Below are 24391 nucleotides of genomic sequence, written 5' to 3'. Positions count from 1 at the left end.
CCGTTACATGATGTTCTGAACGAGTTACTCCAGTATAAATGGAAAGGTTTAGGTACCGATTTAATTAGTGTCATTCTAGAACAGCGCCACAAATATAGAACGTTTCTGAACCCGCATTTTGTTCACGTCTCACCCCCGGAAAGTAAACCATTTTACATAGACAGACAACATCCGTTGCGAGAAGTACACCCAGTTAGGACACCGGATGGTGAAATGCAACGAGTATTTGTTTACACCCCGATTACGAAGATGGAACTTTTAGAGATGAAAAAGTTAATTCCCTGTCACGACAAAGATCCAGCAGGGTTCCACCGTGAATTAAAAGACATGCTCCGTATGGGAGAATACACGTATCCAGATATAATTAAAATGTTAAAGGTCCTGTTGCCTGCGGGCATATATGAAAAACTCAAAGAAAAAGAATGGGAGGTGGGAGAGAAAAAGATAGATTGGGCAGCTCTAGAAGCTGAAGAAAATACACGTGTACCAGGTACCGGTCTAGGAGAAAAATGTAAAGAATTGCCCGAACTGTTAATACAAGTTTTGCCAAGATTACTAGCCACGAAAAAGGAAGACTGGGATGCAATCTCAGCCTGTAAATAGAAACCAGACGAAGATACTAGTGATTTTTATTCTAGATTCGAGAAATGTTTTAGTATTAACAGTGGTTTGAAGACGAGTAGCGAGTCATACCCTCATCTTTTTGTTACTAAACTAGTCGAGAATTCAAGTCCACAAGTTAAAAATCGAGTTTTGAAAGTCGAAAGTACCTGGCAAGCTAATACTCCGTCCCAAATGCTTCAGATGCTCCAGTATCACCAGAATAGAATCAGAGAAGAGCAAGATCATGAAAGGAAACGTATGAAAGACACGAAAATGAAAGTATTAGTTGCACAATCTGTTCCTCAAGACAGTCAGAAGAGGGGTACGAATCAAGCCAGTCATCCTGCAGTTCCTGTTAAAGGGACCTGCAATTATTGTAAACAGCCAGGTCATTTTATAAACGAGTGTGCAGTTCTGAAACACAACATAGCTACTGGTAAGACTAAAGAAAGACCACGTCCGCCTAGACAAGAACAAGTTACACAGACTTCTCAGTCACCACAGAATGCACAACAGACAGTTACAGTACCGCAGCCTATAGCTGCAACACAGCATGTTACACAACAGATGTACCAGTACGCACAGTCCGAGTATCCAGAGTACCAGCAGTATTCATGAAACAGCCTAGAGAGGGAGGTAGGCTTGCCTCTCATCGAGATACCTGTAGATCAAGAGGGTCCCTATGTTCACAGTCAAGTATTAGGGAAAGACAGAAAGTTTCTGATTGATACAGGGGCAAGTAGGACTACTATCAGTCATGACGAGGTTCCAGGGGCTCCGCTCTCAGGCTCTAGAAATGTTTCCCTTGGATTTTCAGGAAAGCCTATTGTAAACGAGATATCAAAGCCAGTTACTCTAGAAGTTGGTCCATTGTCCCGAACTACTGATTTGTTACTTACAAAGTCATGTCCAGAAAATTTGTTAGGCATTAAAACATTGAAAGAATTAGGTGCAGTTATTTGCTGCTCCCCAGAAGGAATACGATTATTCTTAAGGGACTTTAAAGGTCATTATGTATTACGTGATTTTGATCCAAGATTACTGAATGTCCCCCAGCATCTATGGGCACAAGGTCCAACTGATGTAGGTTTTATGCAAATCACACCCCATCGTGTGACCCTCAAGCAAGGTATAGTCCTGCCACGAATCAGACAGTACAGATTGCCACCTGAGGCTGTAGCAGCCTTATCCAAAATTATTGACGAGCTCATTGCTCAAGGAGTGGTTGTAGAAACTGACTCCAATGTATGTAATTCTCCTATTATTCCAGTCATGAAACGTACTGATCCAAATGCACCTCCAGTATATCGATTAGTGATTGACCTTCGAGAACTTAATAAATGTATCATTCCCCAGTACCCAGTAGTTCCAGATATTTCTTCCCTATTGACAGCCATTGATTCTGAAGCTACGTTCTTCACAGTTATAGACCTCAAGAACGCATTTTTCAGTGTCCCCATTCATCCAGACAGCCAGTACCTTTTCGGATTCTGTTTAAATGGAAGGAGCTATAAATTCACACGAGCTCCTCAAGGTTTCACAGAAAGTCCTAGTATTTACAGTCAAGCACTTAAGAGACAACTAGACAATATTCACATGCCAACTGACACTGCCCTGCTCCAGTATGTCGATGATCTACTGATCACAGCCCGTTCTGAACGTGACTGCGAGCGTGCGTCACTTACAGTTCTGTATTTCCTAGCCGAGATGGGGCACAAGGTGTCCCCTTCGAAGCTTCAATTCTGTGTCCAGCAAGTGATCTACTTAGGCCACTTACTGTCCAAGAGGGGTAGGCAGTTGACACCTGACCGTATCCAGTTAATAGCGAGTCTTCCACAGCCCAAGACACAGAAAGAGGTACGAGCTTTTATCGGCCTCACTTCCTATTGCAGACAATGGATTCCCCAGTATGCATTCCTAGCCAAGCCACTGATACAGTTAACGACACAGGAGGCAGCCGTATCGACTGTCCTCCCTTGGACATCTGGACACACACTTGCTTTTAATGAATTAAAGAAAGCTTTATGCCAAGCCCCTGTTCTAGCTACACCGAACTACAGTAAGCCTTTTACACTTTTTGTCACAGAACGTGAAGGTACAGCATTATCTGTTCTCACACAAGATCAAGCAGGACAATACAAGCCTTGTGCTTATTTTTCGAGCACATTAGATCCAGTAGCCCAGGCTCTGCCTGCGTGCCTCAAGTCAGTTGCAGCCACAGCTCTAGCTATCAGACAAAGTGATTCCATAGTGTTAGGACACTCCCTGACAGTACAAGTTCCACACTCCGTGGAAGTTCTTTTAAACCGAACACAGACTCAGCACTTGACAATTGCACGTTTAACAGGTTATGAACTGACACTGTTCCAGCCACACATAGAAATCAGACGCTGCAACGTTCTGAATCCCGCTACACTGTTACCGTCAGTTACTTCCAATCCTGCCACACATGACTGTGTGGAAGTTGTTAACACCATGACAAAGCCAAGACAAGATTTGACAGATATTGCATTACCAGATCCCGACCTGACACTTTATGTGGATGGTTCATGTATGAGAACAAGTACAGGAGAACTAGTAGCCGCGTATGCAGTGACTACTGAAACTGAAGTTATAGAGACACACCGTATTGACATCCTGTCTGCTCAAGCAGCAGAGCTAGTTGCTCTGACCCAAGCCTGCATACGTGCCAAGAACCTGAAAGTAAACATATATACAGATTCACGTTACGCATTCGGAGTTGTACACGACTTCGGAGTACTCTGGCAGGAGAGAGGTTTCATGACTTCTCATGGAACCAAGATTCAGCATGGTCTCCTCATTCAAGCTCTGTTAGATGCAATACATTTACCGACAGCTATCGCTATCATGAAGTGCAAGGCACATACGAAAGTTACTGACATCATTTCCCAAGGTAACGATCTAGCAGATCGAACAGCCAAGCTTACAGCTCAGACCCCAGACATTCCGACACAGACACCCATTCCAGAACAGACTACATGTATGACAGTTAAGGACCCTACACAAGATGTCATAGACATACAGTTACATGCTACTCCTGAAGAAATCAAGAAATGGTCCGAACAAGGAGGGGTCCTGACAGATCAGGGATGGGTGACGAAGGGAAAAGCCACATGGTTTCTCCCCGACTCAATGGTTCAAGTCATTATCAATACCGCACATAGTCCAGCACATTTAGGAGAAAAAGCTATGTTAGACAGTATACAGAACCTTTGGTTCAACAAGCACTTACGAGCTGCAGCCAAGCAGAAAGTCCGTACCTGTATGATATGTTGCCAGTTCAATCCAGGTAAAAGTGTCCTGGTGGAACAAGGTGGATTCCAACCCCCTGACCACCCTTTTGAAGTCCTCCAGATGGATTATATTCAGATGGAGCGATGTCGAGGTTTCAAGTATGTCCTTGTAGTTGTATGCGCTTTGTCCAGGTGGACAGAGGCATATCCAGTTCCAGATTACACAGCCGCGACCACTGCCAAGCAGCTGGTTCGTGAATTTTTCCCTCGTTATGGACTCCCTAGGGTCGTGTATTCTGATAACGGCCAGCCATTCTCATCCGAGTTAATGAAACATGTTTCCCTTTTGTTAGGGTACCAGTGGAAGTTCCATTGTGTGCGCCATCCTGAAGCAGCCGGTCTCGTAGAGAGACATAATCAAACCCTGAAAATCCGTATTGCTAAGACATGTAAAGAGAAAGGTGTAGACTGGCTAGTTGCCCTGCCAGTTGCTTTATTCTACATGAGAATGGTCGCACATTCCAGATCAGGTCTGTCCCCTTATGAGGTCGTATTCGGCCGCCCCCCAAACATGTGGGGTACACCTAGACCCCGCAGTATTACAGATGTTTCCAGTAATATGTTGACAGATTACCTAGCTTCCTTGATGTCTGCCCTACACTCTTGTCGTTCACAGGTTGCCGCTGCGTTTCCAGACAATACTGAAGTGAAACCGCATGAGGTCATACCAGGGGACCTGGTACTTGTAAGGAACTTTGATCGTTCAAGTCCGCTGGAGCCTCGCTGGAAGGAGCCGAGAGTTGTCCTTCTGACCACCCGTACGGCCGTGAAGTTGGAAGGCCGCAAAGGCTGGGTGCACCTGTCTCACGTCAAGAAATTTCATGGACTTCGGAAAAAAGAGTTTGCCGAGAACATTTTTAAGGACTGCCAGAATTTTAAAAACTGCCCTATTCTCAAGGACTGTCCCGCTACAAACTTTGATTCCAAGCCTCCCCTGTTAGAGGAAACTCCGCAGCAGGAGTATAAAAAGAAGCTCAGGTCTAGTAAAATAAGTCAGCCAGTTTAATTGTCTAAGTCCCCCTCGGGTGAAACGGTTAGACAGGTTTCTGACATGTATGAGATAGACCCCCATAGTGAGAGAGTTAGTCAAAACTCTATCAGATGTATCGTTATTCTATGTTTTCTTCTATTTTTGAGTTTGATGGTTACCTGCACAAGTTATGCATTTCATTTATGTTTTCCAATTTCTCATGTAAATAAGTTTTCTAATGCTACAGTAGAGCACACATTTAGTGATCTGCCTCCTCACGAGCTATCCTATCGTCTTGCTATGAGAAATAATACATTTATCCGTATGTTACACTATTCACACCAGACCAGCAATGCCACTAATTGTTGGGTGTGTGGTCGACTCCCCCCTTTCCAGACACCGAAGGGAGTTCTGCCACTCTTTCCTTATCCGTTTTCACATAATGGTTCGTGTGGAGCATGGTCCACGTTAACGTCATCCTCAACAGATATGTCCCTTTTGAATAGTACATGTTTTCCAGACAAGCAAGGTCTCCCCCATAGAACAGGGTTAGATCTAGAAAATGAAGTTTATGATTTAGGTAATTATTCTTCGAATTTTATGGTATTGAATGTTCAGTCTGATACTACTCCAGACTTACCTGCCATTTCAGTACTACCAGTCAAAGGCGAATTATGTGTCCGAAATAATGGTTCCGCACATGTAGGACATAGTGATTGTACTACTACTGTCGAGTATAGTGACAGTGGGAAATCTATTTTCAAAGCCTCACGTCATTCTTATTTTGTTTGTGGTCAGACCGCATATGTTCGTCTGCCCCTCGATTGGGATGGAACATGTTACATTGCCTTCCTACTGCCACCAGTTTTCCTAGCCCCATCTGATTATCATAGAAACACACATCTAGTACACGTCAGACATAGAAGGGAGATTGAGTCCCCGATTGTCGATCAAACTGAAACTGCTCTAGAACAGTATCAAGACTTCAATAAAGGTTTCTTCTTCTTTATAGGACCAATCCAGAATAGTAAGTTAATACGTAGGTTAACCAGAACCCTTGAAGCAGTAGTGAATGAGACTACTTCTGCTCTAGGTAATTTAACCGAAGAGCAATCTGCTATGAGATTTGTCGTGCTCCAAAATCGTCTCGTTCTTGACGTCATACTGGCCGATAGAGGAGGAGCATGTAGAGTCATCGGATCTAGTTGCTGCATTTTCATTCCTAATAACGCGCCGTCTGTTTATTCAGCTATAACCAGACTTCATAAAATTGCCCATCAGTTACACCAGAATCCAGGCACCTGGACATGGTCCGGTTGGCTCTGGAGTATCATATCTGCCTGGGGATGGAAAGTATTGTCATTTCTAGGTATTGCAGTAATGATCCTATTCAGTTGCTGCCTCTGTATACAATGTGGCCCTGCGATTTGCGGCATTTGTGCTACCTCTTGTATTCCTAGTCCTAAGTCCCGTTCCAAGACAATTCGAGACGAACAAATGATACTGTATGAAATGATAGATGGTATCATGAATATTGATGTTTCCTGATGGAAACGTAGGGCACAAGGAGGGAATGTGGAAAAGTAAATTTTGCCATGTCATATGTGCCTACGTGTTCCCCATCTTATGTTATATGTGCATGATCGATATGCATGTATTCCCCTCTGATCGATTAAAGACGCAATTACAGTTGTGTCCATCTCTAGTATGCCAGTTTCCAGTTTTCGTAAATATAACGAATATCAGGCCTATGTAAAGCTACGTTGCCACGTTTTACAGTGTGCACGTTAATTCATTGAATTGTCCCCGTTTCTAGGCCTCAAAAGGGCCCGGACTCAGATTCAGCTCCTGTTTCCTGAACCCTCTCCGAGGAGCGATACAGCCCCCACCTGTATCCCTGACCCTTAGCTTACTTTCATGCCTCGCAGTGCCCGGCTCGGCCTGGCTCTGCCTGCCAGTCTGCCAAAAGTATGTTATGATTCTAGTTATCAGTCCAGCCCTCCTTCTCTGCATTCCTAAGCTACTGAATCACATCAATAGTTTCAGTCATGGTCTAGCCTTTACGTCTCCATGTAAGAAAAATACTGTATTAATGGTCATTTAATATTCCTCAGCACGCACTACATGTAGAATAATGCATGCACCAGTCTTAGAGTCTGTTAGCTTTTGCCCTGATAACTTTTGGATTCTATCAACATGTTCTCTAAACACTAGATACTAGATAGGCTTTAGGTACATGTCGCCCTGACACTCCAGACTTTTCGTCTCTTCTTCTAGTGCAGAAGTCATAGCCCCCCAGTTCTTCCTAGTAACACGTCATTGCCAGCTTGCGCGCACCACTAGGTCAGAGGTTTCGGCTCCTTAGGTAGCCCCCTCCATGTTTCCGCCCCTTTTATGACATATTCTGTTACGTTTACATCACATGTCTATGTATACGCCCTGTACACACCTCTTGTTACACCCACTTTATGCCTTATCTTTCGCGACTGCTACGAACTCCGCCCACTGCTACGCCTACTGTATTAACTGTAATGCTATTGTTTAACTATAAATATTGTGCACTGTTATTAAAAGTTGCTAGCCATTCCCAGATCCTGCCCCGGCAGCTGCCGGGCCCTGCCATCCTATTCCCGTGCAGGTTGTCCTGTTGCTGTCCTTTATGCTGTATTAAAACCTGCAAACTCAAGATACCTCGAATCTTGGCTCTTATTTATTGAGCTATCTGTTATTGTATATCTAGTCAAAAATAGAACAGGTATTTAATTATTTATTTACCACAATCCAACGGAAGATTTTTTTGAGCATACGTAGGATGTTGAAGCAGGATGATGAGACGGCGTTGACTTGTCTGGTCATCGAGAGGGAGGAGTCCAGGATGAAGCCCAGGTTACGTGCGTGGTCTGTTGGTATGGGTGCGGTTCCCAGGGCCGGTGGCCACCATGAGTCGTCCCATGCGGAGGGGGATGATCCTAAGATGAGGACTTCCGTTTTGTCCGAATTCAGTTTTAAACGGCTGTTCTTCATCCACTCTGCTACTTCTTTCATCCCTTCGTGTAGGTTGGTTTTGGCGGTGTTTGAGTGTTTGGTGAGGGAGAGGATCAGCTGGGTGTCGTCTGCGTAGGAGATGATGTTGAGGTTGTATTGGAGCGCGATGGATGCGAGGGGACTCATGTATACGTTGAAGAGGGTGGGACTGAGTGATGATCCTTGTGGTACGCCGCAGATGACTTCGGAGGCCTCTGATCTAAAAGGGGGGAGGCGGACTCTCTGGGTTCTTCCGGCGAGGAACGAGATGATCCAGTCCAGTGCTTTTCCTTGTATTCCGACGTTGCTGAGGCGTTGTATAAGGGTACTGTGACAGACTGTGTCGAAGGCTGCGGAGAGGTCAAGTAGGATGAGGGCAGCTGTTTCTCCGTTGTCCAGTAGAGTTCTAATGTCGTCTGTTGCTGCGATGAGGGCGGTCTCGGTGCTGTGTTTGGCTCGGCAGCCGGACTGCGAAGGGTCGAGGGATTTGTTGGCTTCGAGGAAGGCGGCGAGCTGACTGTTGATGGCTTTCTCAATGACTTTGGCAGGGAATGGGAGGAGCGAAATGGGGCGGTAGTTCTTGAGTTCAGTGGGGTCTGCTGTGGGTTTCTTCAAGAGGTCGCTGAGTTCGGCATGTTTCCAGCTTTCCGGGAAGGTAGCGGAGTTGAGGGAGCAGTTGATGACGTCTCGGAGATGGGGTGCGATAATGGAGTCTGCTTTGTTGAAAATGTGGTGGGGACATGGGTCGGTTGGCGATCCTGAGTGGATGGAGTTCATCAGGCGGATGGTGTCTTCAGTGGTGATTGGGTTCCAGGCGCAAAGGTTGTTGGAGGGGGGTTTAGGTTCGGAGGTGGGTGGGGTGGACTGGTCTCCAAAGCTGTTATGTATGTCAGCGATTTTGTTGTGGAAGAACGTGGCTAGAGAGTCGCAGAGGTCTTGGGAGGGAGTGATGTCGTTGGTGCCGGCGGTGGGGTTGGTAAATTCTTTGACGATGTTGAATAGTTCCTTGCTGTTGTTGGCGTTGTTGTCGAGTCGACGATCCTTGAATGCTGATTTCTTGGTGGATCGGATCAGCTGGTGGTGTTTGCGGGAGGCGTTCTTGAAGGTGGCCAGGTTGTCAGTGGTAGGGTTTGTTCTCCAGACTTTCTCGAGGGTGCGACAGATCTTCTTGGATTTCTTAAGGTCATCGTTGAACCAGGGGGCTTTTTTGCTACCTTGCTTGATTTGATGGTTTTTCAAGGGTGCTAATTCGTCAGCGCTGTGGGTGATCCATTGTGTGAGGTTGGTGGCTGCTTGGTTTGGGTCCGATAATTTGGCAGGAGGGTTTTGGTGAAGCGATGTGAAGAGCTGGTCGGTGGTGATTTTGTTCCAGTTTCTGCGAGGAATTGGTTGTGGGTGGTTGTGGGTCGTAGTCTTTTTGTAGTTGAAGTGAACGCAGCTGTGGTCCGTCCAATGGAGAGCTGTGGTATGATTGAAGGAGATGTGTTTGCTGGAGGTGAAGATTGGGTCGAGTGTGTGCCCGGCATAGTGGGTGGGGGTGTCAACAAGTTGTTTGAGTCCGAGATTGGCGAGGTTGTCCAGAAGGGTGGTGGTGTTGCTGTCGTTATTCTTTTCCAGGTGGAAGTTGAGGTCTCCCAGTAGAATTTAGTCCTCGGAGGGGAGGGCGTGTGGGCTGATGAAGTCAGTGATGTCTTCGCTGAATTGTGTGCGGGGACCTGGTGGTCTGTAGATGAGGGTGCCTCTGAGTGTGGTCTTGGGGTCGGTGTGGATCTGGAAGTGAAGGTGTTCGGCGGCTGCGAGGTTATCGTCGGAACTGGTCGTGATGCGGATGGTGTTCTTATGGACGATGGTGATGCCTCCTCCTGTTTGGTTGATGCGGTCCTTTCGGATGATCTTGTAGCCGTCCGGGATGGCTATGGCGATGTCGGGTGCTGATGAGGAGTTCATCCAGGTTTCTGTAAGAAAGGCAACGTCCGGCGATGTGGTGTCGAGTAGGTTCCAAAGTTCAATGGCGTGTCTGTGGACCGAGCGGGTGTTGAGCAGAATGCACTTCAGTTGGTTAGTGTCGGGGCTCTGTTTGGAGTTTGTGGATTTGGTGTGGGTCCTGCAGCAGTCGAACTTGCAGGAGTGGCAGGTGAAGGGTCCATGGGTGTGTCCTGGGGCAGCTTGGTAGCAGTCTGGGAGTCGGCCGGGGTTAAGTGCTGAGAGGGTTGCGGCGTCGTACGTTAAGCGGGTGGAGTGGGTCTTACGGGGGCAGGGGGTCTGGCGCTGGGCGCGGTACAGGCTCGGACGGGTGTAGACGGGCTTACCTTTGGCGCGCCTCCGGCGCGCATAGGGCGCGTCCGCTGCGCGTGAGCGCTGCGCGCAGATGCATCTATCATAAGTGGATAGTGGAGGGGGGCGGAGCGAGGGAGGAGCAGCTGGGAGGCGGGAGCGGGGTGGAGGGACGGGCTTATGAGGCACAACAACAAAATGGCAGGAAAACAAAAGCGAAACAGGGCGAGATTAGTGTGGGATGTCGCTAAGATGGAGGCACCGGCACAATCAGGCACAAAGGATTAAGCGAGCAATGCGATCTAATGTGCAATAAAGCGCTACGATACCAGTTAGCCCTAATATGCAAATACAGGCAATGAGAGCAATGCAGACCAAAAGCGCAATGATACCACAGATAATAATGCAAGCGATGCGATGAAGCAATGAAAGCAACTTGAAATCAGCAGTGAGCAGAATGATAGCAATAGCGCTACGATACCAGGAGACAGGGAGCGTGGGGAGCGACCGCTTCTGAAAGAGTCAGGACGGTCACAAGCGCTGATGTGGACGGGACGATACTTCACTATCTGTGGGAGGGAGGAGCAGCTGGGAGGCGGGAGCGGGGTGGAGGGACGGGCTTATGAGGCACAACAACAAAAAGCCAGGAAAACAAAAGCGAAACAGGGCGAGATTAGTGTGGGATGTCGCTAAGATGGAGGCACCGGCACAATCAGGCACAAAGGATTAAGCGAGCAATGCGATCTAATGTGCAATAAAGCGCTACGATACCAGTTAGCCCTAAGATGCAAATACAGGCAATGAGAGCAATGCAGACCAAAAGCGCAATTATACCACAGATAATAATGCAAGCGATGCGATGAAGCAATGAAAGCAACTTGAAATCAGCAGTGAGCAGAATGATAGCAATAGCGCTACGATACCAGGAGCCAGGGAGCGTGGGGAGCGACCGCTTCTGAAAGAGTCAGGACGGTCCGTAGAGGGATTCGTATGTTGTTACTGCCCTTTACTTATACCGCCCATCACATTTGATGTTCAATTGTGGGATTCCGACCAGTACAACTCAATCACCTTTAAAACGGAGGAAAGCCAACTTCTCTACAATAATTTCTTTCTACAACCTCCAATCTCATGCGCAGTCCCGGTAAAAACCGTGCTTACCTCCACCTTCAGATGTAGGTCCGCCGGCTCCCACCGTTCATGCCATTCCGATCTTGGTGGTAGTTCTCTTCATGAAGGCTGGCGGTCACCAGGTCTCATAAATTCCTCTCCCAGCGTGGCTCCTTTCAACGGACCTCCGGCGCTCTGTTTCCTGGTGTGTGTTGCTCGACAGAGCCAAGTCGAGAATTAATATCACCACCTTCTTCTTCCCCAAAGAAATTAGCACGAACTCGCAGTATCCTGTATTTTCCAATTTCCTTTAATTTGCAGTCAAAACTCCAGTTCCAAAAAATACCAATGCGTTTCGTTAGTTACCACTAACTTGGTCACGGTAGGTATGTGGATTTACAAAGCAACCTATAAGCATTGTTCATTATGGGCATGTGACTATATCACCAAACACAAGCTACAGTAAGTAACTCGAGACAGGCCACTCTAACCGTGCTGTTTAATCTCTTTAATGGAGACATATTTCAAATATACACACATGTATATAAATATGCTGCCTAAACAATATCTAGCTCAAATGTGCCAATATTGCATTGAAATTTTTTCATTTGAAAAACTTACAACATATAAAATAACATTTTCATGACTTAGAGAAAATGCGCCTTTAACTTGTTTTTGAACATAGCCTTTATTTTCAAAAGGCAAGGTAGTAGTAGGTAGATTAGCCTAGAAGACTGCATATATAACACTCAGAAAAAACTGTCGCCGTGCCTTTAAGACCTCCAGGCTCCCATCATGCCCCACAGGTGACAGTTAGATCTGGTCTTTTTGACGGTGTATTACATTGTATTCATAACACGAGTAACAGATCTATCCTTATAAACATGGTATTCGTCCTGGGAGGAGGGAGGGTGCTTATGACTTTGATGACTATACCTCTGGAAGAGAACTAGGATTACAGATAAGTATCTTCCAGGGGGCTACTCCTCAATAGTCTTAAGCATTGAATAGAGTAGCAAGTCCATCCCTTAACCCTGCGGACGAATACCTGCATACCAAAAAACTGTTTTCAGTCATGTATCATCCAAATAAAATTCTCAAGGATGCTTGCCCAAACTGAGCATCCACCTGAGTTTCAGAGTCTAAGTAGTAATGGCGTGCAAAGGTGTGGACTGAGCGCCATGTTGCTGCTTTGCATATCTCTTGGATAGGTAAATTTTTAAGCAGAGCTGTAGTAGCCACTTTACCTCTCGTAGAGTGAGCCCTCAGCTTGCCAGGGAGCTATTTGTGTGCTAGCTGATAGGATAACATGATGCAAGACACTATCCATCGAGTGATGGACCTTTTAGAAGAGGGGAAACCAGTGTGTAGTGGACCATAGTTAAAATAGAGAGACGGTCCAACTTTCTTATACCCTTTTTTCTATCCAGATAGAATTTCAACACTCTTTTTAGATCCAGAGAATGTAACGCCCTCTCAGGAGGCAGGGTAGGATTAGGAAAAAATGTGGAAAGAGTGATTGACTGATTAATATGAAACTCCGAGATCACCTTAGGAAGGAGACTGTTGAGTCCTCAGCACCACTCTGTTAGCATGGAAAAACGAGATAAGGCTTTGTAGATCATAAGGCCTGTATCTCGCTCAGCCTGCGAGCAGAGGTAAGAAAACAAGTTACTTACCTGTAATAGTAGTTGTCCAGTATTGGAAGCTTTCCTAGATTCACAACCCTGAATCATTCCCTGTCGTCGAGACGGTAGTCACCGGTATATAAAAAGCAATGCTTGGCAGTATAGCCTACTGAAAAGAGGCCTAGGCCCATTTCCCTTTTGCAACCCATAACCTTTGTTATGTAAAAAAGGACCAAACTTTTCCCTTAGCCAATCAGAGCTCCTCACTCTCTAGAACACTCCTGAGAGAACCTTTTGCCCCTTGACTTGTGTCAGAGCTATTAACAGAGCCACCTTCCACGATAGGAATTTTAGATCAGTTCTGTGAATTGGCTCAAATGGTGGTTTCATCAACTGTGATAAAACAATGTTCAGTTGCCATAGTGGAGTTGGAGTCCTGATAGGTGGGTAAACTCTAAACAACCCCTTCATGAATTGTTTTACAATCCTTTCTGACCACAGAGATGGACCCGAAGAGCTTCTCCTGTAGCTAGAGATCACCGCTAGATGCACTTTAATAGAGGCATGGGCCAATCCTGACTTTGCCAGTCGTAATAAATATGGGATGATCCGATGTGCCTCTGCCCGCAGAGGATGTAGGTCGTTCTCTTGACACCACAAGCAGAATCTTTTCCATTTCATTTTATATGTTTTATTAGTGCTCTCAGCCCTTGCTTTTGCCAGAATCTCTCTGCATTCTGCTCGAATGTTTAATTGATGAAATTCATGGTATTCAGGAGCCAGGCTGCTAATTGCAGAGATGTCGGGTCTGGATGCCGCACCTGTCCCTGAGCCATCGTCAACAGTGCTGGTATTGCCCGTAGACGTATTGGTTCTGTTTCCGATAAAAGGAGCAGTTCAGTGAATCAGTGCTGCCTGGGCCACCAAGCGGCTATCAGTATTATCCTGCATGATTCCTTCTTCATCTTTGTGAGCACTCGCGGCAGAAGGGAAATCGGCGGAAAAGCATAGGCAAAGACGCCTGACCATGCCATCGAAAACGCATTGATTCTGTGACCACCTGCAACATCGGTTGCGTGACATTGATTTTGTCCTCGAAGGATTCCTTTACTTGGCACCACTGTAGATCCAACGCCTCTTGCAATGGACGCATTCTCAATCGACAAAGGGGGGGTGAGTGGTATGCACGAAGACATTGTCCCCAGAAGTGATTTGTACTTTCGGACTGAAATACACTTTTTTTTTTTTTTTCTCCTGAACTCTTTGGTTAGAGATGCAAGTCCCAATTGTCTTTCTGTTGAACAATGTTCAACAGAAAGTGTGAGGTGTCTAGGATTGCACCTAAAAACGTGATCCTTCTGGATGGTTGAAGAGACGATTTTTCTACATTTAAAGTCAGACCCAGATCTGCAAACAACTGCATGCATGCCGAAGTTGAAGTTTGAACCGCCTTCTCCGATGGTGCCTTTACCAACCAATCATCCAGGTATGGGAATATTTGGTGTTTTTGTCTTCGAGATAAGCTGCCACTGGTGCCAGACATTTTGTAAAAATTCTCGGGGCAGACTTGAGGCTTAAAGGGAGCACTCGGAATTGGTAATGCTCTCCGGCCACTGTAAAACAAAGGTACTTTCTGTGGGTAGGATGAATGGGGGTATGAAAATATGCATCCTGTAAATCTAGGGAGGTCATTTGATCTCCTGGGTTTAAGAGTAGCAGAATATCCTGGAGGGTCATCATCCTGAATGACTGTTTTTTTGAGATAGGCATTTAAAGACCTTAGGTCCAGAATCGGACGCCACTGGAGAGCATTCTTTCAGATCAAGAAGAAACTGGAATAAAACCCCTTACCTCTCTGGGAGTTCAGTACCGGTTCTATTGCTCCCTTTCGGAGCATTGCCTGAATCTCCCGACGCATTTGAGATAGATGTTTGACTTCTTGATACATAGGTGGTGAGGGAGGAGGGAATTGTAGACATTCTAGAGTATGTCCGAATCTTATTATGTGGAGGACCCATTTGTCCAAAATTATTCTCTGCCACTGATGCAAATAGTAAGTTACTCTTCCACCCAGGGGAACATTTGAAGGGGTAGGAAGATAAGAAGCCAGACACCGAAGGTTGTCATTGCCTTTTGTTGTTGTCTTTACCTGAACGTTCTCCTCGTCCTCTGGGAGCGGATTTAGAATAGCTTCCAGACTGTCTGTCCGTATTACTGTCTGTATTGCTGTGATGAGGAAGAATAAGAGGTGTATCTCCCTTGTTGGTATCCACCTCTAAAAAAAGGTTGTCCTCTCCCTCTGGCACCTCTAAAGGGCACCTTCCGATTTTCCAACGTACCCAAGGCCTTCGCCATATCCGTGTCCTTCTTAATACCTTGAAGGGTTTCATCTACCAGCACATCCTCCCCATCAAATGGCAGATCCAGGATCTTATTTTGGACCTCCGGTCTAAAGGCAGTGGCCCTCAGCCAACCCTGGCGCCGTAAAACTGCCGCCCATCCTAGAGAGCGAAAGGCTGTGGTAGCGATTTCCATCGCACAATCGATGATTTCAGCCAAAGTCCTCTCACCTTGTTGTAGAACCACCTTTGCCTCATGTTTGCTGTCTTCCGGAAGTAGGTCGACATATGGTGCCATGTCGCACCACATCTGCCTGTCATATCTGCCCAGGATGGCAAGGGCATTAGCTGCTTTGACTAGAAGAGCTGACATTGAGGAGAATCTTTTTCCTGCATTGTCCAATCGCCGCCCCTCGCTGTCCGGAGGGGCAGAAATAGGCGCTGACGGGTTCTTTGACTTCTGTTGTGCTGCCTGCGAAATTATAGAATCCGGTTTAGGATGGCCCAGCAAACAGGCTGGTGCGTCCGAGGGTGCCTTATACTTTTTGTCCAACCTAGCGAGCACAGGTGTAACCGTCGCGGGAATAGTCATCACTTTCAAGGCTTCCTCCCATACATGGCAGATGATTGATTCGAATGGATCTAACTGATTTATGATAAGGCTCTTTAAAGTCATAGAGGAAGCATTGTGTCTGAGTTGTCTTCATTGGCAGCTGAAATCTTTTCGCAGCGCTCTATTAAGTTGTGGAATCCACCAATATCCACTTGTTGAGAATCCGCCGACCCATGTGTGGGTGAGGCCGGAGATGGGATTAGATAGTCGTCCCATTCTTTGTGGGGCTCCGTTAGCTCCCCTTCTTTATGGGCCTCATCGTCCGTGGTAACTTGATCCTGGTGATGTCAGACTAGAGGTGTTTGCGGAGTAGTGTTCAGTAGCGATTCTCTGCTTCTGACTGGAGTAGCCGGAATAGAACGGGGACGTGAAAGAGGGACTTCCTAAAGGCCTACTGACGGAGGAAACTTCTTCTTCTAATCTGCTAACATGAATTGTAAGTCCATCATCTTGGAGGATGGCATAGCGACCATCTCTTCCTGAGGACCCTGTTGGTAACGATGCTGTGAGGGGCTGTTATATTCTTCATAACCCTCATCGTCGTCATCCTCCTGACATTTCACATGGAGTTGTGATGTCCTACTGGCATACCCAAATGGCCCATCATCCTCCTCTTCATCAGACTCTTCCTCTTCCAAAAGGTGTGATGGAACCAGAGGCGTAATCTTACTCAGGGAAGTCACCTCTGGCGTAATCTTTTTCCTTTGTTTCTCTGGAGTTTCTCTCGTCGACGAGATCGCCGTCGGCACTACCGTCGATGTTGTCGTCGTCGACACTGCACCAGAACCATTCCTCACCGACAACGTAGTAACCGTCATCGACGTTCCCATCGACGACCCAGTCGCCCTCACCGTTGATGGCGATCCCGTCGCCAACATGTTCAACATCACTGCTATCGTCGTCGATGCCGTCGTCTATGTTACCGGCTTCGACGCTACGTCATCGACACCATAACAGGTAATAGCAATTTCTGTACCTCTGTCTTCATCGCCGTAGACGAGGATTTCTTTGTCGACGATCCCGTCGACGATGTAGGTGTTTTGCTCTTCTCCTCAAGAGTACTAGAAGATGGTTTCTTGAAGGATTCCTTGACCAGAGGAGGGAACTTTGAAGGCTCAGAAGAGGCTCTCTTTGAAACCTTCTCTCCAGAACTCTGTCCTTTGCTCTCCTTTTCTTTTGGCTGAGGAGATTTTGAAGGACTACGCCCTGAAGACCCATGAGTGGTCTTTTTTAGGGCCTTCTCAGGACGTTCCCCTGAGGAGTGAGCCTGAGGAGATCTTGATCTTTTATGAGATCTCCTAGATGTAGAGGAGGATTCCTGATCAGTATCACTAGAGATCACCTCCTTTCTGGCCTTAATTTTCTGAAGCCAAATTAAAAGGCGTCCCTCACGATCTAGAAGAGTCTTGCTTGAGAAAGAGGGCTTGGTGGTCCGGATAAAGACAATAAATGCAGTCTTCATGTGGGTCATCAGTGTAGAGTCTCTTCTTAGAGCAGGTTTCACAGGCTCTAAATAGACCCTTCTTCTCTTTCCCAGACATTCTACAGAATATAGTTGAGAACAGGTCACAATATTCTCAAACCCAAGAGAAAATAGAAAGAAATCAAGTTTCTGAAAAGCTAAATAGCTAGAGTTTGAGCAGAGCTCAAAGGAGACTCCCTAGCACAACGTGCCGGTAGAAAATCTGAGGGGTTGGTTCTCTCAGGAGTGTTCTAGAGGGTGAGGAGCTCTGATTAGCTAAGGGAAAAGTTTGGTCCTTTTTTTACATAACTACGGTTATGGGTTGCAAAAGGGAAATGGGCCTAGGGCTCTTTTCAGTAGGCTATACTGCCAAGCATTGCTTTTCATATACCAGAGACTCCCGTCTCGACGACGGGGAATGATTCAGGTATGTGAATCTATGAAAGCTCCAATACTGGAGTAATTGCCACTAGAAAAGTGGTCTTCCAAGAAAGGTGCTGTTGAGAAGCTTTGTGAATGGGTTCAAATGGGGGCCCCATTAATTTAGAGGGGACCACATTAAGCTCCCATGCAGGAGAAGGTAACCTAATTGGCGGGTAAACCTTTTTTAGCCCACCCAGGAAGTCTTTTTAACAACTGGCATTTGAAAGAAAGAAGCCTGAGTGGGAGACTTTCTATACAATGTAATTGCTGCCAGATGTACTCTGATAGAAGAGAACTATAAACCTGCTTTAGCTAAGTACAACAGATAAGGTAAAATATCTTGCTCTTGGCCGGATAGGGTCATGACCATTAGCCGTACACCACAGATAAAAACGCTTCCATTTGATAGCATATGACTTTTTCGTCGAAGGCCTCCTCTTTTCCTTTAAAATCTGCATACTGTCAAAACCACCTTGCCCTCTAATCAAAAAGGTTACACTATTCGTGTCATTAAGTTGAGACGTCCCACAAAATTCAGCTTTGGATACTACTTGCATAAAATGAGAGTTCATTGGGAATCCAAGATGGCCACCAAGGAGCGACCATTGGTTCAGCAGGTTAGTGTTCCAGTGCCTGTTGGCCATTTAGAATGTCCAGGTGAAGCTCTCACTTGAAGTGCACACTACACCTGAGGATTAGAGTAGAAAGGATCTCAAAAGATATCGGCGTGAGAGTTTAGTCAGGGAAAAACTCATTGCGTTTTCTCTCAACTTATCTCCCGTCGTGTTACTGAGTTTCCTTCTTGAGGAGTAGCGTTTACGGAGTGTGCAAGTCAGTAAGACTTCGTTTTGGTTTAATCATGTGGGAGGCTAGTCTACAGAGTACAAGCGTAGTTAGTCAGGTAATGCGGCTTTGCACATGCTTTTCCCAATGGTTATTTCTTCACAGACTGTTTGAATACTGTATATTTGGGTTTGAGAGTGTTTTACGAGGATTTAACGTTTGAGGTTGTGGATAGAGAGCCCATGCTCGTAAAACAGCAGAGTACACTGAATTTTCACTAATCCTTCAGTCAAGGACTGGGTAGAGTTAGCACGTATCGCAGATTCCCTAGTCGGTTAAATATCAGTTGTAGAGAGTGTTCTTACCTTCCAATATAATCCCAATAGAAAAGTTTAGTTGGGACAGCGTTCCTGAATTGTTCATTCCACATTATTAAAGGGAACAAGATTTATTTAAGAGATAAGATTCCCAACTGTAAAAGGTGTAAATGTATGTTAATACTTTAACCTTATCAAAAGAAAAGAAAGAAGAGATATTTACCAGATATACATAAGAACTTCATGTAAGATACCTTCTGTACAGCAAGAGGTGAGAGTCTGAAAGAGAGAAAGGAATAAATAAAACATAGAACAACATTGTAGAGATACTAATTAAGAAAAATCGCATTGCAATTAGTTACAGAAAAATGGTTCTAAAATTATTTTAAAAAGAAAGAGAGGCAATTCAGTCAGTTAATAAAGAAAAAATAAGATTAAAGTATGATAAGGTTAAGAGAATAAAAGTATTAGTTGTAATAAAACATTTGTTGCAGTTCCAATGTTGATGACGCAATCTTGCAAGAAAAGCAGATAGCGGAATTCTAATAGAGGAACCAGAGTGAAGAAGTGTTGCTGTCTCTTCTCTGTCCCATTCCCCCCTTGTGGGTTCCTCAGTTATTCATGTGCTTGGCATAACGTGGTTGGCTGGGAAACTGTAGTGGGGGCATTGGCACCTGGCATCATTCTGCTCCTGTGCATCTAGGGCAATAGCCCCGTCCTGACGCATATAGTCTTGCGAGAGGCTTAAGTGTCCATAATCTAGGAATTCCAGAGCCATGCTGTCAATCTCAGTGACGGTAGGCTGAAATGAAAAACCTGCCCTCCTGACTTGCTCAGTAAATCCGGATGGCATGGCAATCTCCTGTGTGGCACCTTGGACAGATGTAGCAGGTCCGGGTACCACCACTGACGAGGCCACTCTGATGCAATCAGGATCATCTCTGTCCTGGACTTGTAAAGCTTGTTGATCATCAGTGGTATGAGAGGGACTGGTGGAAAAGCGTAGAGTAATTTTTCTGACCAGTCGATCAACAGTGCATTCCCCCTGGAGCCTGGTTGGGGGGTATCTGAATGCGTAGGCGCTGCATTTTGCGTTTCCTGCGTCTGCAAATAAGTTTGTCTGGTGCGCCCCATCTTCGAAAGATGTCTTAAGCTATCTCATCTTTTAGCACCCAGTCGTGCGCTTCAGCGAAGTTTCGATTTAGGTCGTCTGCTTGTACATTGCGGGCGTTTGGGAGGTGAACTGCAAATATCGACATGTTCCTTGTGAAGCCACTTCCAGATCGCTTGAGCCTCCAGAGACAGGGGTCTGGATCTGGTCCCTCCTTGCTTGTTCAGGTAATATATAATTGTTGTGTTGTCCATCTGAACTAGCTGGGAATTTGACTTGTTGGAGGAAAAGAACGCCTTGAGCATGTTGATGCGGTAAAGTCTTTCCTTTTCCAACCACATCCCCTGGACCTGAAGGTATCCCATGTGAGCGTGCAACCCTGAAGGGACGCATCTGTGACAAGAGTTTGCTTGGAAAGTTCATGATGGAAAGTAACTCCTTTCAGAAGATGAGATAGTTGCATCCACCATCTTATGGAGATTTGGACTGATTGAGGTAGGGTTATAGTGTCCTCCCAACAGTTGGAGATCTGAGACCATTGGCCCTCCAGAGCTTGCTGTAAAAATCTGATCTGTAGCCAGGCATTCGGAACAATGAATATGCATGAGGCCATCGAGCCCAGCAGAGAGGATACCTGCCTGGCCGTGGGATGAGGACTACTCAGGAGAGTTTGACTCTTGTGGAGTATTGATAATAGTCTCTCCTCCGCAGGAAACGCTTTTGCGCTTGCAGCGTCCAGAGTTGCGCCCAAGGAGTGTATCCTCTGCATTGGATTGAGGACAGATTTTTTGAAGTTGACGCAGTGGGTAACGGAGTTGGGGGAAGCAAGCGCTCACTGCTTAGCCTGTTTAGCTGCAGGGGTGGCTTGTCTTGAACCTCCTCTTCCTCTACCAGGTTAACACTGGTGGGAGTGAGATCTCGCCTGATGTTGCTGCGATGACCAATGAGGGGCTCGAACCCTCTGCTGGTATTGGCGCCAATCATACGGTCAGTAGCGGCGTCTGAAATCCGTTCTTTTCTCTAACCCCACAGCCTTCAAGGTGTCTAATTCGAATTTCATTCGTGACATCCCATCGTCAGCATGAGAGCCAAAGAGTGAGGTTCTGTTGCAGGGGAGATTGAGAATCCTGTGCTGGGCCTCTAGTTTTAAACCCGTAAGTCTTAACCAAGAAGATCGACGAGCGCAGATTCCATGTGACTAACCATGAGTAGCAAGGTCTGAGTTATCTGCTGCCGCGCTTATGACTTGATTATCCATAAGGCTCCTTTCATGTATGATTTTTTGAAAATCCTGCCGGTCTTCCTTCGGTAGCTTCTCTGCAAATTGTGATAGAGAGTCCCAAAGAGAGTGGCCATATCTGCCCAACAACGCTGAAGCGCTGGCCACCTTCATATCTTTTGACTGGGTGTCAGTGTTTGATTGGTTTAGATGATCCGTCCATCACCACCCCCTTTTGTACCGCTTTGGCCGCCATAAATGTGGCAGGGTATGCTCAGACGTGAGTCCCTTGCTCACTTTGCCACTGGATTCAAGCAAGCCGGGCTGAAGATGCTGGAATGCCAGAAACCGGTCCTCGGTAGCTTGTTTCCGGTCCAGGGAAGGCATGGCTTGGCAGTTCGGGCTGGACTGTTCCCATGAGGCACAGGGTCAGACTGATTTGCATATAGCCATGTCTGAACTGGGGTGGCAGAGTGGGCTAAAGAACGGTGATGGATCAAACCCAGATCTTTTGACTGGGTGTCAGTGTTTGATTGGTTCAGATCCTCCGTCCATCACCACCCCCTTTTGTACCGCTTTGGCCGCCATAAGTGTGGCAGGGTATGCTCAGACGTGAGTCCCTTGCTCACTTAGCCACTGGATTCAAGCAAGCCGGGCTGAAGACGGCTGGAATGCCAGAAACCGGTCCCGGTAGCTTGTTTCCGGTCCAGGGAAGGCATGGCTTGGCTGTTCGGGCTGGACTGTTCCCATGAGGCATAGGGTCAGACTGATTTGCATATAGCCATGTCTGAACTGGGGTGGCAGTGGGCTAACGAACGGTGATGGATCAAACCCAGATCTTTTGACTGGGTGTCAGTGTTTGATTGGTTCAGATGCTCCGTCCATCACCACCCCCTTTTGTACCGCTTTGGCCGCCATAAGTGTGGCAGGGTATGCTCAGACGTGAGTCCCTTGCTCACTTTGCCACTGGATTCAAGCAAGCCGGGCTGAAAACGGCTGGAGTGCCAGAAACCGGTCCTCGGTAGCTTGTTTCCGGTCCAGGGAAGGCATGGCTTGGCAGTTCGGGCTGGACTGTTCCCATGAGGCACAGGGCCAGACTGATTTGCATATAGCCATGTCTGAACTGGGGTGGCAGAGTGGGCTAAAGAACGGTGATGGATCAAACCCTGATCTTTTGACTGGGTGTCAGTGTTTGATTGGTTCAGATGCTCCGTCCATCACCACCCCCTTTTGTACCGCTTTGGCCGCCATAAGTGTGGCAGGGTATGCTCAGACGTGAGTCCCTTGCTCACTTTGCCACTGGATTCAAGCAAGCCGGGCTGAAAACGGCTGGAGTGCCAGAAACCGGTCCTCGGTAGCTTGTTTCCGGTCCAGGGAAGGCATGGCTTGGCAGTTCGGGCTGGACTGTTCCCATGAGGCACAGGGCCAGACTGATTTGCATATAGCCATGTCTGAACTGGGGTGGCAGAGTGGGCTAAAGAACGGTGATGGATCAAACCCTGATCTTTTGACTGGGTGTCAGTGTTTGATTGGTTCAGATGCTCCGTCCATCACCACCCCCTTTTGGGCCACCTTCATATAGGCTGAAGATGTGTTGCATATTCTTTTGCCAGTTGAGTCCGTGGCTTTGCTGTCCTTATCCGGGGGAACAGCAGAAGATGATGACCCAGTGTGAGACTTTCCGGCAGCGCACACGATGACGGAGTCAGTAGGTGGATCAGACCCAAGAAATAACGAGTCCTGTTCCGGTGCCCTGTATTTCTTTTCTATCCGTGATGGTGCTGCTCCGACTGAAGCCAGAGTTAGAAAGGTGTGGAGAGACAGTTCTAACAATCCAGGTACCAGAGGAAGTAGAGTTCCAGAGGAGTACCTGTAATGCAAAGTTTCAAAAATCAGATGTCAAAGGTGCAGAAGAGGGCATTTCAATGTTGAGCTTTGCAGCTCCACTACACAAGACCTCCTTAAAAGTCACAATATTATCCACCCTAGTCTGTGGAGTAGATGAGTCGGTGAGTAGTCAGCCTTCGAAGGTCTAGAGTCAGTGGACCATGACGGTGACCTGCGTCTTCGTTCTCTAGGAGAGCGGCATCGAGATCTTGCAGACAGACTCCTAGGAGACCTTGATCTGTGTCTCTTGGAGACTGATGACCTCTGAGGAGCTGCACATCTCTCTTGTCTAGAAGGAGAAAGAGAAGGAGAATATCCTGCCAAGTTGATCTTCCAGTCCTTTGTTTCCCAACCATCACTGGGAGATGTTAGTAGGAATTTCTGGAGCTGGAGAGACTTCCAGAGTGATCTGTACTATCCGGAGTTCAGGGGAAGGTGAAGCACTCCTGGACGTGACAACCTGGATTTCCCTCTAAGTCGAAGGACCTCTCGTCGACCATGCTGGAGACCGATCCGACCTCAGCCTCTGGGCAGGTGGAGATCTGTGGATGGACGTAGGTCTCGAAGTCTACTACGTTGACCCGGACGGCGATCTCCTTACCGGTGACCTCAATGAAGGTGACCTTCTCCTCGACGCCGGAGGATACCTTTGCACCGTTCTCGTCGGCGACCTTCTCGACGGCGTTCGTCTTGACGGCGACCCTCTCGATAGCAGTGATTGGGTTTGCCCTGCCGTCGGCGATAACGCCCTTGATGGACTATAAGCCAGCCTTACCGGCATCAGATTCAATGTAGTTGTCTCAGGTGCTTTCGAATGTCTGGGTCCCACCGTTGTAGGCGAGCCGGACCTGGATCGCCTATGAGGCGGTGCCGACGTTGGGCGATGGGAGGCTGAAGCATCTCTGAGTTTAGACTTCATACCTGAAGTCGTTCGCCTCGACGGGGAAGGATGCCTCAACGTCGACTTTGACGCTGAAGGTGAGCACAAAAGGGTATTTTTGATGTCGATCTGTCCCTCGACTGAGAATTTGACCGGTGTCTTCTTTTTTCACCCCTTTTCTTGTGCTCTGACCTTATTTGAGAGGATGGCTCTTTAGAGGGATGTCCTTCCAGGCCACTTGTTGGCTCGTTTCCTCTCTCCTGCATGGCATGCAGCTTGATCTTCTCCCTTTCCCAAACGGTTGGTATGGAAATGGCTGACAGTTGTAGCACTCATCAGGTCTGTGAGAAAATGGTAGGCACATAATACAGACCGAGTACGGATCTGACTTTTGCCATCTTTTTCCCACAGGAAGGGCACTTATTAAATAAGGC

General features: G+C 46.8%; 1 protein-coding gene and 1 long non-coding RNA gene across 3 annotated transcripts in view; one reads left to right on the top strand and one right to left on the bottom strand.

The window, feature by feature from the left end:
• LOC144784856 (uncharacterized) overlaps window positions 1–24391 on the bottom strand; it is a 326690-nt gene that overhangs the window by 112728 nt on the left and 189571 nt on the right. For both annotated transcript variants that reach the window (XR_013601709.1, XR_013601710.1), the window contains exon 2: window positions 19084–19139. This is a non-coding gene — a long non-coding RNA (uncharacterized LOC144784856). The remainder of the gene's footprint in view (window positions 1–19083; window positions 19140–24391) is intronic.
• The window catches only part of TRIM71 (tripartite motif containing 71), a 314764-nt gene that overhangs the window by 238034 nt on the left and 52339 nt on the right, over window positions 1–24391 (top strand). The window lies entirely within an intron of this gene.

This window comes from Lissotriton helveticus, chromosome 10 (genome assembly GCF_964261635.1).
Source record: "Lissotriton helveticus chromosome 10, aLisHel1.1, whole genome shotgun sequence".
Classification (NCBI taxonomy): domain Eukaryota; kingdom Metazoa; phylum Chordata; class Amphibia; order Caudata; family Salamandridae; genus Lissotriton; species Lissotriton helveticus.
This window is presented reverse-complemented; position numbering and strand designations above follow the sequence as displayed.